The 19,119-nt window shown below is 39.9% G+C and overlaps 2 protein-coding genes across 2 annotated transcripts in view; one reads left to right on the top strand and one right to left on the bottom strand.

Annotated features, from left to right (window-relative positions):
• The window catches only part of LOC307169806 (muscle M-line assembly protein unc-89), a 536,691-nt gene that overhangs the window by 403,115 nt on the left and 114,457 nt on the right, over nt 1-19,119 (top strand). The gene's annotated exons all lie outside the window — the stretch shown is intronic.
• Nucleotides 1-19,119, bottom strand: part of LOC307169833 (transposable element Tcb1 transposase) — a 148,506-nt gene that overhangs the window by 128,112 nt on the left and 1,275 nt on the right. The window lies entirely within an intron of this gene.

Below are 19,119 nucleotides of genomic sequence, written 5' to 3' on the forward strand. Positions count from 1 at the left end.
TCGAACCCAGCAGACAGAATGTCCTCGCCTGTTGAGTCCCAAGCGGACCTTCTAATAGAGTGGTGGCACAAGACGAGCTCTGACGTCAGAATCGGCAAGCTGCCGATTCCTCCTCAAGGAGAAAGGTCCATTAAGGAGTACGCTCGGGTCGCTCATGAGAAGAGACTCTTTCTTCCTGACATCCTTCTCAACCGCTAGTTCATAGCGGGTCTAAACGCTCCTCCGCCTCTTGCTGAACGGGAGAGGTTGGTAGACCGCCCGTTTGCTGACATGGTGGACTGCCTGTCACGAAGGGAGTTGCAGGGTTCCTCCTTGTCGTCACCCGCACCCAAGCTGTCAGTGATCCCGGAGGGTCGTGTCCTGGCTGTGGTTACCCAGGGGAATGTAGCTGGCTCCACTTCCACCCCTGAGGCTTCAGTTTTCCCTTAAAGTCTCCGTGGCAAACGAGGGAGACGGGTTTCTTGGGATTCGCCGTCGGAGTCATCCTCGACCGAGTCAGTGCTGCCTGAGACTGCCCTTCCTACTCAGGTCACAGATCCCGCTGAGCTTCTCCAACCGGCCGCTAGTCCGGCTATGACTTCCACACCGCGACCTAGGAGAAAGAAGAGGAGAAAGGGAGCCTCTCGTCCTTCATCTCAGCCTGTCCCAGAGCCCGCTATTGCAAGCGCTGTTCCAAGCGCTGTTCCAGAGCCCGCTACTGCAAGCGCTGTTCCAGAGCCCGCTACTGCAAGCGCTGTTCCAGAGCCCGCTACTGCAAGCGCTGTTCCAGAGCCCGCTACTGCAAGCGCTGTTCCAGAGCCCGCTACTGCAAGCGCTGTTCCAGAGCCCGCTACTGCAAGCGCTGTTCCAGAGCCCGCTACTGCAAGCGCTGTTCCAGAGCCCGCTACTGCAAGCGCTGTTCCAGAGCCCGCTACTGCAAGCGCTGTTCCAGAGCCCGCTACTGCAAGCGCTGTTCCCGAGTCTGCAGCCGTGAGTGCTGCAGAGAGAGCAGCGGCCGATTCAGCTGCTGAAGCTGTCTTGCGGTCGGTTTCTGCTCATCAAGAGATGCCTGTCCTCGTCACTGCCGAGACTATGTCTGAATACTTTAAACGTCTTGTCCAAATTCTTGAAGTCCCTGTCAAGTCAATCATGTCTTGTCCTGAGTCCACTGAGTCAGTGAGCGCCGTACCCCAGTCAGCTGCCGTGAGCGCCGTACCCCAGTCAGCTGCCGTGAGCGCCGTACCCCAGTCAGCCGCAGACGACGATCTCCCCGATTCAGAGATGGGGAGCGTTGTTCCTGAGCCGGTGGTGTCTGTTCCTGAGCCGGTGGTGTCTGTTTCTGTTCCTGAGCCTGTTTCTGTTCCTGAGCCGGTGGTGTTTGTTCCTGAGCCGGTGGTGTCTGTTTCTGTTCCTGAGCCTGTTTCTGTTCCTGAGCTGGTGGTGTCTGTTTCTGTTCCTGAGCCTGTTTCTGTTCCTGAGCCTGTTTCTGTTCCTGAGCCGGTGGTGTCTGTTCCTGAGCCGGTGGTGTCTGTTCCTGTTCCTGAGCCTGTTTCTGTTCCTGAGCTGGTGGTGTCTATTCCTGTCCTGCCGCTTTCTGTTCCTGTGTCTGATTCCACCCCTGCCAGACTGCCTAATGTTTCCCCGGTCACCCCTGTCACCACATCACCCCAGACTGTTTCCCCCAAGACTGTTCCTCATGTGTCCCCATCCAAGTCTGCCCGGACCCTTCGCCATCAGCCATCGTCCTGTCCACCCAAGACCCCTAGTCCACCTGTTCACCCTGGACTGCCCCTTAAGAACTGTGTGTTTCCTCCACCTTCTCTGCCTTGTCTGTTGTTTTTAATTTTTCACCCCAACCCTGTTATTGTTTATTCATGTTTGCCGTTGTTGGTTTTTGTCATGTTTTGTTGGTTTGTGTCCATGTCTCAGTCCGTCATGTCACGTGTTTAGTGTTCCCTTAGGGAGCGTCTGGAAGCCGCTCCTTAAGGGAGGGGTTCTGTCATGATTCTGCCTTCTTGTCTCTGATTTTCCCTGGTCTTGAGGCAGGATCATGACAGGCCCATGTTTTATGTGCAAGCACATGGCCATTTGTTTGGGCCATGTGCTTGTGTTGTCTCGTCACCTAGCCCCGCCCCTCTTGTTACCCTCGTTTTGTCATCATTGCTTTACCCTTGTCACCTGTTTCCCTCATTAGTTTCTCCCTATTTAATCCCCCTGTGTTTGCTGTCCTGTGCCGGTTCATTGTTAATCATTGATTCTCAGTGTGTGTAAACCTTCCTGTGAGTACCCTGTGAAGAACGCTGTCTTGTAAAGTCCTGGGGCCTGATGTATAAACGTTGCGTACGCACAAAATGGGCATAGAAATATGCGTACGCATTTTTCCACGCACATATCGGGATTTATAAAAAATAAACTTGGCGTAAATAAGTGCGCACCGTAAGGATGCTCTTGACTGTGCGTACGCACTCTTTTAGAAGAGTATGTGTTTTGGCGACACCAACTGGCCCAAATAGCAACTATTTAAAATGAAAAACTTCTAAATTATCCTATTACATCACCCAATAAATCAAATTGCATCAACCTGAATTATCATTATGATATGCTTATGATGGAGTTTGATGGATTCATTGATTTTAATAAAATTTGGACTCTATTTCATTATAGCTCTGCAATGGTGTCTTGCAGAAGATCACTTTTAGACAGAAAATCTAAAGAAATACAAGATAATACAATAATTATTATATAATTTCACTCACCAAGCCTGTCACTTGAAGCAAATATCCATCCCTTCTTAAATGTCCGCGCCAGCGAGCGCGTTGGGCCGTTTAGTGAAACTGACGCAAATAACAGTTTAAATAAATAAAATAATGATTTAAACTATGTTTTACTTCTGATATAAACATTTAGATTAAATATGCCATTCAAATTAATGGAGAACACTTAAACATGAAATCATTACTGAGAAGTTACAACATTTTTTATATTCAAATTCAATCAATAGAAATATTTGTTGTGGATGCTATGTTTTTGAACACGTTTCCTGTAGCGTGCTGTGTTTTAATGTTTTAACCACAGAGATAATTGCTTATCATGATAATAATACCAGATTGTCTGAGAAAATAGTTTTGTGCAAATAATGCCCAAGGCCTATCTGTTTCCATTAAAAATATAAATCAATTAAAAATACTATTCGGCCAGTGGAAAAGATTAAATGTATTTTACACTATTTTCTTTATGTATTCAAAAACAAATCAAGGATAGGCAAATACATGATTTTTATTAATGTAATGTGTCTTGTACCGTTAAACGTTATCACGTGGATGAATAATCATATGCAAATGATATGCAGATGAGGATCTGCATAGTAAAACTAGGCGTTGTAAGCTCCATATATGGTTATTTCAGGGTGGAGAGCATGTGCGCACAATCTTCCGCTGACTGGGATTTATAAAGTGAATTCTGCGCAGGTTCTGGCGTACGTACGGTTTTATAAATCTGAAAACTTTTGTGCGTACGCAAATTCTGCCTTATGTGCGTACGCACACTTTAAGGATGAAATCTACGCAAAGTTTTATACATGAGGCCCCAGATCTTGTAGCTGTTATTAGTTTGTTTAGTTTTCAGTTTAATCTTAGTCTAGTGTAGTTTGTCTTTGTTTTTGCCCACCAGCCTTGTTTTGCCCCATCGTGGGTTTTGTTTTCCCTGTTTTGTCTTAATAAATCTGTGTGTATTACATACCGTCTGCGATTGGGTTCATCTCTCTGCAATCCCATAACAGACTCTCTGTTAATGGTTACTCTGTAGCCTCCACAAAGTCTTACTGACCCATCTAGCTTTAAAACCGGCACAACATGTGCTGCCCACTCTGAGAATTTCACAGACTCTATAATATGGTCTTTAATCAGGAGATCAAGTTCGGCTTCAACTTTCTCTCTCATAGCAAAAGGCAGTGACCTTGATTTTTAAAAAAATGAGGCTTTGCATCACTTGGTACATGAATCTTAGCAGTGACTCCTTTTAATGATTTTTTTTACTTCCGGGTGGAATACCTATACTATTGGTCCTCCTAATTGTCAATCATCCTGGTGAATCAATCAAACTTTTCAAAAAGTGGAGAGGGCGGGTCTTATCTAAAATTCGGAAAGATCCTCCGCTATACCTTTAAGATGTCTTGCAACAACTCTGAGCTTTAATTTTACTTACTTTTCCCCCGCTGAGTTCCAGGTCTAGTTTTCAGGTTAGAGGCCAGTCTAAAAGCAGCATTGCCATCACCCGTTGGCAGTAGGATGATTGGATGAAGATTGGGCCGATGTATTTGTCATAATGGTGTTTCTGCCTATATGCAAATTAGGACATATTCAATAAGTGTGGCGCTTATGTGCATATTCAAATTCATTTCAAAACAAACTTGTAATACAAAAAAAAAGTTACTTTTCATGGATACTTTTACTATGTAAAGTTTTATTGTGGTAGGAGTAATGGAAAAAATTAAGCCTATTTGGGTATATTTTTGGCATATTCGATTAGTGTATAGCTCATTTTCATATTCAAATTCATTTTCAAAGAAACTTGTAATACAAAAAAAAAAATACTTTTCATGGATACTTTCATTGTGTAAAGTTTCATTTTGATAGGAGTAAAGCAACAACAAAAAAAATAAATCTCGGATTGATGAGAATTTAACATATTTCCTCAACTAGGAATTCTTAGGACTTTTAGTATGTTGTTCTGGACACCTCATAAATGATCTAAGCTGAAAAAAATATTTTACAATTAGTTCTATTTTTGGCTCCAAAATGAGTTACTTTGCCTGGACTAAATGTTCTGACTTCCATCCTCGTCGCCATACGTCATAGATACCAAGGGAAAACGGACAAGGATAAACAAAGTTTTTTTTTTATTTATCCATTTCATACAATCTGCCTTCTTTTAGCAAGTGCACTTGTGCAAAAACATTTTTCAAGTTCAACATTTTTGTTTTTGTTGTTGCTGATAAAACAGATTTGCTGAGACTAAAAAAAAAGACATGCATTTGCTTGTGTGTTTTTTTTGTAAAAGTTTCCCCGGATATACTTTCCTATTTAATGCACACTTTTCCTTTCAAATTGTATCAGCATTACAATTTGAGTAAATGTATCCGTGTAAAATGTAAGTGATGATGCCACCCTTCTAGAACAATGTGCATTTACGTTTTAATTTATTGTAACATATTTAATCACATGGAATTACAGTGTAATTAGTGTTAGCTCACAATTTTTGCCTTATTCAGTGCATTAGGTGAGGTGAACTGATAATATTAGTGATTCTCATTTCTTTATCAAAACACTAAAACTGGTACAGTTTTGGAGAAAAATGTGGTATTTTTTAATCTCTCTTTGACCCATCTCATGGTGTGTGATGCTGAACTATCATGTTTGTGAGTTTCTAAAGGTTCTTTGCACAGTTATGAACAATTATATTTTATGTGCAACAATACCATGCTCAATAACAAGTGGCCTTGCGCCTAATTTTAAATGTATATATTTTTTTCAAACAATATAATTTAAATGGTGATGAGTGTACTGTTTTGATGCATTTTAAAAAGATGGATGATATTCTTCAATCTTTCTGACAAAGAACAAAAGATAATGTAAAGTACAGTATGTACAATGTTTTTTTTTTAACTTTATTAATTGTAGTGCAGTGTTTATTATAAGGGGGTAGAATCTGCAGCTCATTATCACTACTCACTACTCATGAGTACTTTTAAATAATCTACTTTTTTACTCTTACTCAAGTAGTTTTTTGGACAAGTACTTTTTACTCTACTCACACTACATTTTTTGAAATGTAATGGTACTTTTACTTGAGGATGTTTTTTCAGTAGTCTATCCACCACTGATCTTAGTTAATGTTCATTTCAACATTTAATAATACATTATTAAAATCAAAATTTGCGTTTGTTAACATCATTTAATGCACTGTGAACCATCATGAACAACGAATCACTATTTGTATTAATATTAACAAGCTTAATAGATTATTTAACAGTATTGCTCATTGTTATTTATATTTGTTAGTTCACAAATATAATATATGTTCTTTTCTTACAAATGAACATGAAAAGTACCCAATTAAGACTGAACCTGGTCATTGGTAATTTAATGGAAAAGTGTTAACATCGCTTCTGACGTCTAAGATCTCTCTTTTTAATTTCACTAAATTGTCTCTGTTTCTCAGATTCCACTGGAAACGGACTGAATGAATCAGCAAGTAGTGATGACACAGATTCCTGGAGTACAACAGGGTACGAGTTCAGTTTGATGAGATAACACACACACACACACACACAGGTGGGTGTCAATCCGTCTATTTTATTAGCCTTTAGAATCTGTCCATTGAAAGTGAGAAATGACCCCTGTGCTGTTGTTAAAAAGTGACGCGGAGGGTGCCAGTATGTGAGTTGGGAGTGAGAATGTGTTGGATTGTAAGTGGAGATGCTCTTGCATTATATAATATCTTAGGCACATGTCAGTTTTTATCGAGGAAAAATGGTTTGTTTCTTGTCAAAGCCTTCAGAACATTTGGAAAATATGCAACGCGACGCATGAGATTATTGTATGGCATGTTTTCACTCTTTTTTAAAAGACCCCCTTGTGGTGAAAATTAGCTTTTAATGTTGTTTATATGTCTATGTGGTGTTTTTAAAATGCTTAAAGACAAACCATGTGTAAATTCATAAGTGTAAAAAGACAGTCTCAAAAAACGTTTTTTTCTGATGTCACAATCTAAACTAAGCAATCAGGTCAACGTGCCGGCGGGATCTACAGTAGCAGGTTATCCTGGTATATTTTTCTAGCAATATAGTGGGTGAATTATGTATATGATTTATAATTCACTCTTCCACTTCATCTTCTGAATCAGTTTCTGGTTCAAACATAAATGGCTGAATTATTTTCACTTGCTATTGTGCAGCGTTTACTACAGTAAAGTTGAGCGAGTGGATCTCTGTAAGTGGGATTCACTGTAGAGTCAAATGACATCCAGCAAACTGAGCTGGTGTGAGTGAGTGGAGGCGGGGCTAATTTGCATATTCATGAATCTGCATATACTAAATGAAGCAAGGGTGTAATTACATTCAAGCTATTTTAATACATGAATACATTTTTCACATGAAAATACAATTTGTGTCATTTCTATATAATATGGCTTTAGAACAACATCAGAGTGAGTAAATCACTGAATGTTCATTTTTGTGTGAACTATCCCATAGACAGTCACAGAAAAATAAGTTGTGAAGGAGTAAATAAAGTCCAAGTGAATGAGAGCCATCATATGTAAATAAGTATGAAATATGGCATTGTTTTACATGAGTATTAGTTCATTTTATGTTTTTAAAATCATCTGAGTTCTCTTACGAGAGGTTCTCTCGTACTGCGTAATATCTAATGCTATGGGGAAATCTCTTTTCCGCGAGATATTGAAGCCAAAAATTATCCTTAATTTTGTAATATTGTACAAGTATAGGCTGGACTGACCTCAATTTCTCACACATTTCTCAGGTTCCCTCTTAGTTCAGGCGACTGGAAATATCAATATTGCACGCCTGCAAACAAACACCGAAGAAAACATGTTGACGCTCTCTTATATGCTCGTGCATCTGGAACCCTATGTGTTCCCCCCCTGTGGCTCAGTGGCGGAAACCCGTGAGACGAGAGACCCGTGTTCAAATCCCGGTCTAACGGCAGATAAATTATGCCGTCAACGCTTCGCTCTGTCAGTTCCCTTAAAGGCGACTGCAGATGTGTATCTTGCAGCCAACGAGTGCGTTGTTCAACCCACTCGCCTGCACCCAAACACCGTTTCTATGGTTACCGTGCGTCACTGGCAAAAGGAGAAATTAGCGTTTTAGTCCCGCTGCGGCCTGACCGACCTCCATTACTCATACATTTCTCATTCCCCTCTGAAGTTCAGGCGACTGGAAATGTCAATATTGCAGTAAACAAGCCTGTTGTAATACACGCACGCCTGCAAACAAACGCCAGCATGTTGACGCTCTCTGATATACTCGCACTAACTGAATGCTTATGTGTCTTCCCCTGTGGCCCAGTGGATTCTTAGCCTTTTGCGTGTGAGACCCGTGTTCGATTCCTGAGTCTACCGGCAGATAAAATTATGCCGTCAATGCTTTCGTTCTGTCAGTTCCCTTGAAAGGCGACTGCAGATACGTATTTTGCAGCCAACGAGCATGTTGGACAACCCGCTCGCCTGCACCCAAACACTGTTTCTATGGCAACTTCTCGCTAGTTCAGTTCTAGTAAATGCGACGGTTCCAGTGTTTTCTGCAGTAAACAAGTCGGCGACACGGCCTGCTTGCCTGCACACAAACGCCATTTTTACGGCTACCCAGATAAATCCCATATGAGTGTATTTTCTGGTGTTCCGGTCACTGCCGATGGTGTTATGAGTGTAGAAAAAATGCCCACTGCCCAGTGCTTATTCCTGCACACAAGCACAGCCCGTCACACAGGGCTTGCGCACATAAAATCGACCCAGATTCATTGCGCATTAAACGTAGTAAATGTGCCCACTGCCCAGTGCCCACAAACACTATGCTCTGCATGTCTCACGGTTTCTGTAAAAACGAAACCAGCACACAATCACTCTGCTCAGGCAGACAATGCTCTCAGTGCAGTAAATGTGCCCGCTATCCCGCGCCCACATTTACTCAGACATGACAAGTCCTACGCATAGACTGTAAAAAATATGGACAAAGCGTCTGTGACGTCACCCATAGACTTTCTGAAGAACGGGTTTGAAGCCGTTTATGGGGGGTATGGGCAGCGCCATCTTGGAAAGTCTTGGGAAATCCTAACCCCGTCCACCATAGACTATGCCGCCCACCTTCTGATGCAGCGCGCATCACTCAAGCTTGCTCTGCTACTCCGGTTATCTCTGTGTATATTTTAGGCAACGAAATATGTCATAAAACACCACACTAACTCTTTTCGTTTTCATTTAAAGAAATCTTAAACATTATAGCCACACAAATGTGGTTCAGGCAACGCATATTGATTATATTCAACTGCATAACGTTTGCCTATTTATGAAAAAAAAAAAATATATATATAAAACACAAACCTGCCTCTTTTCATTTTAAATATAATATAAAAATATTAAACATTTTATGGTCCAGGCAATATGTGCATTTGTACTAAACAACAGATTTTGCAGTAAACAACATTACAGATCATCTTCGTTGTATTAACATTTAAAATGACAAAACTCAACCCAGTCTCTTTTTGTTAAATTTAAGTTTTATCAATATTAGCCATTATAAAAGTATAAGTAAAAGGTATAAGAAGCTATACAAATAAAGCAAACAATTCAGTCAAACATACAAAGTCAGCGCTCTAGTCTATACCATACATCGGTAAAGTTATAAAGTTATGAAACTTCCCCTCAGCCAAAACGATTGCCCAGGAAAAAAATTATAGATTCACGAGACCAAAAATCGCCCGTTAGATATACACAAGACGAATTATATCTCATGTTTAACCACTACAGAGACGCCAGAGTCCGCGGCATTGGCGGCAAACCTCAGAACGTCTAGCCGATGAAAGGTTGCTCCAGGCGGGGACATGAACGCCGAGCGCCCGGTCATCGCTGGATCAACTGGATAAAATTTTCATAAATCTTTAAATAAACCACAGATTTGAGCTTTTAACAACTACATTCTCGCCTGAAAAACTCTTAAAACTACATTTCATGATACAGAAACAGTAGTATTATATGTCAACTGTATTAAAAAATGGCGCTTATGTTGTCATTCTCCGTGGCGCTGCCTTGTCAGCTGTCAATCAAAGTTAACCACGCCCTTATTGTCATACATTTTATATCTAAATACGATCTAAACTAATGAGTTAGAAAAAAATTCACTACCCTCGCCGTTGTCAGGCACTCGGAAGCTATCGAAAAATACAATAAAAGTCCATGGGACCAACCTGTAAAAACATGAATTTATGCTGTGAAAACGGACATTTTAACATGGGGGCTATGGACATTTGCTCCCTTTTGGGACCTTCCCCTAGCGGATTTTCGATGTATTGCAATTTTTCGCACTTCCGGGTAGGCTTCATTTTTCAGATCAGAATGTTGCCGCTTGGTCCTACGGGACTTGCCCAACCCTCCCCCTCTCGGTTGACCGCCGCAGAGGAGTCGAGCGCGGGCACTCTGCCCGCTGTGATCAGCGTGCCCCTTGCCTCAAATGTCATAAGCGTGATGCTTATTTTTCCGCACCGAAGCTCTTCTGTCGCCAAGCGGCCAGAGTGCGCTTCGCATTCAACCCCTAGCCATTCATGTAGATGCATGGGCAGTGCTTCCCGGGGTTTCGGAGTGGGTGCTAGACATTATAAAGAGAGGCTACTCGCTACAGTTCTGTCGACGCCCCTCGCCGTGGTGCGACGCGCGTCGAAACTACGGTGAAAACAGAAGTAGCACACCTACTTCGAGCCGAAATACCGAAACTGTTGAGCTAAGGGGCCATAGAGCCTTTATCTCAAGTTCAGAGCGAAGGGAGGCTATACAGCAGATACTTCCTGGTACCGAAAAAAAGACGGGGATCTCAGACCCATACTAGATCTAAGACAGCTGAACAGAGTGCTTGTGAAATGCCAGTTCAGAATGCTCACAACCAGAAAAATCCTCGCGCAAATTCGCAGAGGAGACTGGTTTATGTCAAATAGATCTGAAGGACGCGTATTTTCAAATACAGATAGCGTCACGTCACAGGCGATATTTGAGATTCGCCTTCGAGGGCCAGGCATATCAGTACACAGTCCTACCGTTCGGCTTGTCCCTAGCACCCCGTACATTTACGATGTGCATGGACGTAGCGCTCACACCCCTCAGACTCCAGGGCATGCGAGTATTGAACTACTTGGACGATTGGCTGATTCTAGCTCAATCACACTCGGAGCTCATAGAGCACAGGACCATTCTCCTCGAACACCTCGAGAATCTGAGTCTCAGAGTCAATTGGGCGAAGAGTTCTCTGTTCCCCAGTCAGATAATATCTTTCTGGGCACAGAACTGGATTCGCTGTCTATGGTAGCGCGGCTGTCACCGCAGCGCGCACTGGATATTCAGCGCGCAGCGAACTCATTTCGCTGCGGCGCGTCTGTCCCGCTCAGAAAATTTCAGACGATGGTGGGTCTCATGGCCTCAGCATCATCAGTACTTCAGCTGGGTTTGCTTCGCATGCACCCGCATGTGTCTCACTTGCTCACTTTTGCATGCGTCGCGTCTGAACACGTTGTTGTCTTTGGATCTCTATCGATTTCATTTATAATTCTTGATTTTCTCTTTAAACTCACTTTAAATCCCCCAGTATTATACTGCTATTTCTCTTTACAGTAAATAACTGTGATTCCCATTGCATCATGGGAATTTTCTTTGACGTCTAACACCATATACAGAGACTTACTGTATTTTTTTAATTTGCTGTAAAATACTGTATTTGTCTAACACCACATACAGAGACTTACTGTATTTTTTTTTATTTGCTGTATACTACTGTATTTGACGTAACGGCCTCTCTGGCTGGCACCATTCCATCGTGCTTTTTATTTCCTAATTTTTGCCTTGCACCGCGTGTCTACAATGCTATAATAGCCAGAGGCTGTCTATATTGGACACATTGAAGCGACCGGACCTTTATTACAAAATGCAGACCTGTTTGTCGCTTGTCAGAAATAGCGCGAGCGCTTGGACTCGGAGTACGTCAGAAATATAACGGCCGCGGCGCATTACACTGTCTGGGATTTGTGGTGTCGCGCCAGGGCATCCAGTGTAATATCAGTGGGGTCTGTCTTTTGTTGGATTGCGCAGTTCGTGTCTGGCCCGGGGAATAGACGGAATTCACTTCACCGAGGGAGAGATGAGCAAGCAAGGTAAAAAAATGTATAAAAATTCTGTGTGTGTTGACAGGATTGTGCCCAGTTTAACCTATGTTATAACGTTAGCCTAAGGTTACTCGTCAACATGACGGTAACGAACTTTACCACGGTAAACTGAGCTAACGTTTCATTTTACACACAAATAAATAAAATTGGCTAACTTTATATCAAATAAGTGACCTTTGCATCTTGTCTAACTTTAATTTTATTACACAGCAAATGAACCAATCAGAAGATGGACCATTTTCTATGTTCAGTCTCACCAGATTAAATGTATCCAGGTAAGCACTGCAGTAAAACTCCCACTAATGCATTTATACCAAATCTAACATTCTAAACAACTTAAGTTTATATTTTTGCATTATTTTGATATTTTATTAGGCAGAAGACTCTACCATTGCAGTCCCACCTGACCAGGAAGGTCCTAATATCAGCGCACAGGTGGGTTAACTACTGTAGGAAGGAGAACGATCATCACTCAGGGATTTCTTGCATCTTACTGTGTATTTGTCTCAAACAGGTACTCCTGAAATGGGCTAAAATCATCGATTTCAGTCGTTCTTTCTATGGATCTCAGCATTTTTGGACAGAATTTTGGATAAGTATTAAAATTTAATCTAGCATAATTTAATTTAGTTCTTTTGTATGCTATTTATTGACAAGAACTGTTTACAAATATATATTCTTAAGTTTTTGTGAAAATAATAATAAAAATGAACAAAAAAGGAGGTTAAAAATAATGTGACACTACTATTCTCTCTCTCTCTCTCTCTCTCTCTCTCTCTCTCACTCTCTCTCTCTCTCTCTCTCTCTTTCTCAATGTGTTTTATATAGTGTTGGAACCGGGATCTCCTCTGAAGGACTGAGTACATTTGTGTTTGTGGACACGCATGCAGACCAGGGAACATTCTGATGTTGTCAGTCAAGTTCTGAACAAGAACCAATCTTTGGAGAAGTTAATTTATTCGCAAAGGTGGACAAAAACATTGTGTTGGCTTTTTAAAGATTATTTTGATGATGACTTTTACTCCTATGCTGTAGAAAAGATGGAGTAGACAGTCAGACATTGATAATAATAAGAAATGTTTCTTGAGCATCAAAGAGACTTCTTTCAAAAACGTTAAGACACTTAAATACTTCTTTTGGCCACCAGTGTACATGAATCCAACAAATTTATGGAAATAAGTGAAATTATTTTTAAGGTGGGGTTATATGTCATGTATTGTGAAAAGAACTGTGTTTTGTCCTGTGTTGGACATTTCCTTTTTGACTGCTTAAAAATGTATTTATATTCTGCAGTTTTATGAATGTAATGGTTGATATTTCATTATAATACTTGTATAAGCTAAACAACCAATGACTCTACATTCATTTAGTCAAATTCTAATGTTTTGTTTATGGTTTTATATTATGTATGTTTTTAACAGTGTGTGCAGTGAAGGACAGCACATAATGTGTTCATTTAACACGTTTACACATCTTTGTGCTAACCTCTCTGACATATTTACTTTGTTAAAATCATTAACACAATGAATGAGTTAAAATTAACACAAAAAAATGTTGTCCCTAAACTCACCCATTAATGTGTAAAAATTTCACACATCATTTCCAGCATTGGCAGACTGTTTATTTTGTGATATATATGAAATGTTCTAAATAAAAAAATGGTATTTTGTGATAACTCTGTCTAATTGGTTTGTATGTCGGTAGTACTTATGTAGGATAAAAATAAAATTAATCATACATCAAAATTATGAAATCTAATTTATATAGTGCAATTATTTTAGTGCAAATAAAAATAATTACAGTAGTGTACTGATTAGCTTCGGTTTTAAAGTAAAGCACTGTATTACACAATTATAGTACCATGTACTGTAAAACTGAAATACGGTTTGGTACTGTAACTCTTAATTACAATAACTTACTGTAAGTTACTGTAAAAAAAAACCTTGAAAAGTCTAACAGTGTAGTGACTGAACATGGAAAACAACATGTAATTTTTATGTTTATTTTAATGTTATTTTAGTGTTAAAATGCCTTACAAACTGATATGTGGAAACCTCCGTTTTTTTTTTTTTTCGAAGTGTATTTTCATATTCAATATGTATGTGATCAAGGCCTAATCCTGTTTCTGATATTGATTCAGATTCAATCTGATCATCATTACTAGAAGCTCCTGTGAAAACTGTCTGTATTTTATTCAGTGATCTTCAGTGTGTTTGATCAGGAAATAATATCAACAGACTTTATTTTCCTCACTGAACTCTGATTAAATGTCTTTAATGTTTATCATAGTGAAGGTGATTGCAATCCTCGAGATGGATTCATGAAATGGTCTCCTCACAGTTACAATGTGCTTTTAAAATACAAGGACATTCATAACACTTTTTTTTTTTTTTTTTAAATGACAATTGTAATAGTAAAAGTGGCAGGTGTGTTTTTGACTCTTCTGGTTAGTACTGAACGGCCTGTTCGCCCCTGCTGGTAGATGTTGTAACTACACTTATAGGAACTAAAAACCATCTTCCTTCTTTGAAGGCCATTTACATATATGTGTAGTCTGATGAAATAAAAGTATTTTCTAGCAACAAATAACACTGCAATCTTTCAATAGGCCTGTATTATATTTCAAGCTGCTATTAGAACAGCAGCTACAAAATTAAAAATGATTGAAGATGATTAAGTAGCAAATAGGCCTACAGCAATCTTTTTAATGCACTCTTTTAACATAGATATTTAAAAGGACAGGATGGATTTCTTCAAGTGAGTGAAATTACTTTATCAGTATCTTGATGTGGACAAAAACACACAAAACAAAACAAAACGCTAAACCCAGCCTAAGATGGTTGGTAGGTCTTGGTTTGTTTCTAGTCTGGCTAAGCTGGTGTTCAGCTGGTTGCAAAAAATAAAATTAAAAATTGTTCAAAACCTCTGTAAAACCAGTCTGCAAAACCAGCTATGACCAGGATGGAAGCCTCATCTGATCCTCTCCACACTCCAGCAATCGTGTTCAGATCCATCAGTTATATTGGGGTCAGAGAGTGTTTGTTGTTCATTGAGATTCTGACAGCCACAAGATGGCGCCACAACAGTGTCTGTTTTAGGAGAAACATCTGAACTGTTTATCTTTACTACTGACAACATAATAGTGAATGACAGACACATCTTACATTACTGTAATTGTGTTTGGAGACGGGTCTGTGTTCCAGTGAGTCATTTAAAATGAATATGGAAAATATGTATATAAAGTGGTCTGGTAAAAGGTAAGGTAGGCAAATTTGAGGAGGCTAGCAATAGCTAGCTAGCTTTGAAAGCATATCTTCCAAAAGACCAGTTGGCTACCATTATTGTGTTTATTGTGTTCGATTTTTGTTAATATTTACCTTGCATGCATGGCCTCAAAAATTCAAAACTGAGAAAAAATTGCACAAAAACACATGATAAAATACTTGTGTTGGCATCAGCTCTTTTTTTTTCTTTTTTTTTTTTGCAACACCACACAAACCTACACAAACAAATGCAAAGAATAGACTCATGGAAATTATATTTTTTATTATTATGTCTCCACCTTACTTTTAAGGTAAAAGAGGGCATGACCATTTTAAACTTGAATGTGCGAGTCTTTCGGTGTCAGACCAGTATTATTTATCTGTGCAAAAACAGTTCATTACTGAACTGTCAATAATAATAATAACTGACAGCTGGTAGGTCAGGATGTTCTTCCAGCAGGCCTGTAAACCTGTGACCTTTGACCCCTCACATGCAACATCATATTACACTGTTCTGATTACTGCTTTTCATGTAAGCAAGATGAGTCAACATGTTTTGGTCTGTTTCCCAAGAGGAAGCTTTTCCTAGTATTTTTTCTTAAAGATGGTTAAACGCGTTATTAACGGCGTTAACGCAAACCCATTTTAACGCGATCAATTTTTTTATCGCGAGATTAACGGTCTTTTTGGCCTAGCAAACTTTGTAGTTTTTTTCACATGCTTTTGCAACAGGACGCGGCATGCGCGGCGCTGCTCTATGAAACCCATTCATTTCAATGGCTTGCGCCGCGCGAGGACGTTTTGTTGCTTCGTCGACCAAAGCGCAAGCGGATCTAGCTAGACCGGAAACAAAACAACAGGCACGCGCACACACTTGTTTGGGCTTGCGAGCCGGCCGAATAGTAGGTCAACGTTACGTTTTGAGTGGATGACGAGCGCGAGACGCCGAAATGGATGCCAATAAGATTCTGAATGGAAAGTTTACTTTTAAAAAGTTGCCAAATGGTTCCATTGACTACTAGACCAAAGTGATCTGTGTGTTTTGTCGTTGTGAACTGAGCTATCATCATCGCAGTACGTCCAGTCTGAAACACCACTTGATGATGGCCATACACACACACACACACAGCTGATGCGAATTCTCCAAACCCTCGTCAATATCAGGACCTCGTCAGGATTTCTTTCACCCTTTTTTGATGGACAGTGTTACATTGTGTGAGAGATTATTTGCTCCAAGTGAGAATGTTAGTGTGAAATTGAACACAGTATTGCCAATGTTGTTTTCAATAATAAAAAAATCTGCACAAAGCAAGCCAATCCGCTTTTTTCATGTTGATAAGAGCATTAAAATGAGAAAAAAATAATGGGACAAAAATAAATCAAGAGACATTTAGAATAGATAAAAATGTGCGATTAATCGCGAGTTAACTATGACATTAATGCGATTAATCGCGATTAAATATTTTAATCGTTTGACAGCACTACTTTAAATTTAATGTAAGTGTTCATACTTAGGATGGATTAATTGGTTAAATTGATTAATGAATTCAATTAACCCTTCGCGAAGCCCCGCCCTCCTTAGTTACTGTTGAACGCCTGTTGAAACTTTTGCGCCTGGCACGTCTATTACAGTATGTATGCACTGGTTTCAGACATTCCTAAGGAGATAATTAGTCATTTTTGGCGTACAGGTGAAAATATGAGAGAGCAAGACTGCAGTATGCATTCGAGGGCTATGTCGACGACATAATATGCAAACGATTAGAGAATAATTTCATCAAAATTGAAGCTAAAGTCATAAGGTTAGGTCTCAGCGCAAGCAGCAGCCGCCTCATACGCTGACCAGTTCCCTCCTTTTACTAACTACCTTTTACTTTTACTAGAACTAACACCGGGAGAGTCGCGATCGGATTGGGGTAGCGTTACTAGTTTGGCCGTCGATTAACAAAATGCTGAAATATATTTTTAAGTAACGTTAAATTATGTCAGTGAGCCTCCGTCTTGCCTTACACTGCTTGATCCACGAGCTGGACAATAACTTTATTCTAGAGCTGCTATAAAGCCAAAACACTTTACTTTTAATTTCCTATTATCAATGTAAAGCTGCTTTAGAACAATCTACATTGTTAAAAGCGCTATAAATGAAGATGACGCCCGGCATTTCTCCCCTTGGGTTTTAGGTTCCGGGAAGGGAACAAAATCCACCACCCCGTCCAAACTTTTAGGATACCGGGTATCAGATTTGCACAATCCATACGCACAACGCGGCATGTTTCCCTCTCGCTCGAAAGCTTGCCAGACCTCCCGCGCCTAGTTACGGTTGCTAAGCCACGATTGGGCTGTGGCGGTTTTCGGGCGTGGCTTAGCGAAGGGTCAATTAGAGGATAATTTAGTTTTTACTGTGTTTTTCCTGCACAAATTTGGCCAGATTATGCTTGAAGTACAAACTCTCTCTCTCTGTGTAATTCTCCAGATTTCTGCTGTAGGCTATCTGTGGTCAGATTCAGTCTGGTCTCTGAAGATTTGTTTGGTACATCGATCATTGCATACAGTATGAACCAACAGATTTCACATGATATATATATATATATACATATATATATATATATATTAGAGGTGGGCATAGATTAATTTTTTTAATCTAGATTAATCTAGATTAATTTTGAAATTAATCTAGATTAATCTAGATTAAAATGGCTCATTTGAATTCTGCCGAAGGCATTCAGAATATGTGTGCTACCCAAATAATGACTATAAAAGTAAGTCTTTGAGAACTGGTTTCTCAAGCCAGGTGGCGCATTAGACCAGGGGCTCATCTCCTGTTTCCACAATGCATCACAAACTGCTTGAGAAAGCTGTTCTACTCATAGACTGTAAAGGTTACTACTGTACTGTTACCGTCCGTAGGCAACATTAGGTAGGCCTATGTTATTATCAACTACTATAGGCTATCAATTAGGGATGGGCGATATGGCCTAAAATCCATATTGTGATATACATTGCAGCCTCTTGCGATAACGATATATATTATAATAAAACCATTTCAGAACAGGTTACACAGACCCTGCTAAACAACTGCTAAATGTATTTTTTTTTAAAGGGTATGTAGTTTTGAGAACATATTGTGCAAAACTGTAAGTATACAACATAATTTTGCAGATAAATAAAATTTAAGTACACTAGCTGCAGAGACTTAAGTAGGTCTAATGTTTATTATAGCTTTGAGCTTATGAAACCCCAAATTTAAAGTTATAATATTGTCTAACTGATGTCTTTTCAGTTAAAAAGAAACACAACAACGATTCTTAAAATCGGGCGTAGACAGAGATTATGTGTTAACGTTACACCACTAAAATATATTGGAATGAGAATAATACGCGCGCGCTGGTATTCAGTGATATCATGTTTCGTTTTGAATTTGAGGTGAACGGATTAGTCGTGTGTTAACTTACCGAACCGTTACCCCACACACTCTGTCTATAGTTTGCTGCTGCTCGTCGGACGGCTTAAATCCGAACCAAGTCCAAATAATGGATGTTGCAGCTTTCACTTTCAGCCGTGTTTACTTAAGATGACGACGAATATGCGTTGCAGCCTGGTTTACCTCGCGGCCGCGGGTAGATTGCGTCATCATAGCTTGTGTAGTATAGAGCCATCTCCCCATAGATATGCATCTCCCAACCCAACTTGGGGAATAGATTAACGGCGATATTTTTTTTATCGCGCGATAAGAGTCTCGCGTTAACGCAGCGCGTTAACGCCGATAACGGCCCACCACTAATATATATATATATATATATAGGCCTATATATATATATACAGTGAGGAAAATAAGTATTTGAACACCCTGCTATTTTGCAAGTTCATCCCACTTAAAAATCATGGAGGGGTCTGAAATTGTCATCGTAGGTGCATGTCCACTGTGAGAGACATAA

The sequence above is a fragment of the Squalius cephalus genome (genome assembly GCF_949319135.1).
Source record: "Squalius cephalus genome assembly, chromosome: 13".
Lineage (NCBI taxonomy): Eukaryota > Metazoa > Chordata > Actinopteri > Cypriniformes > Leuciscidae > Squalius > Squalius cephalus.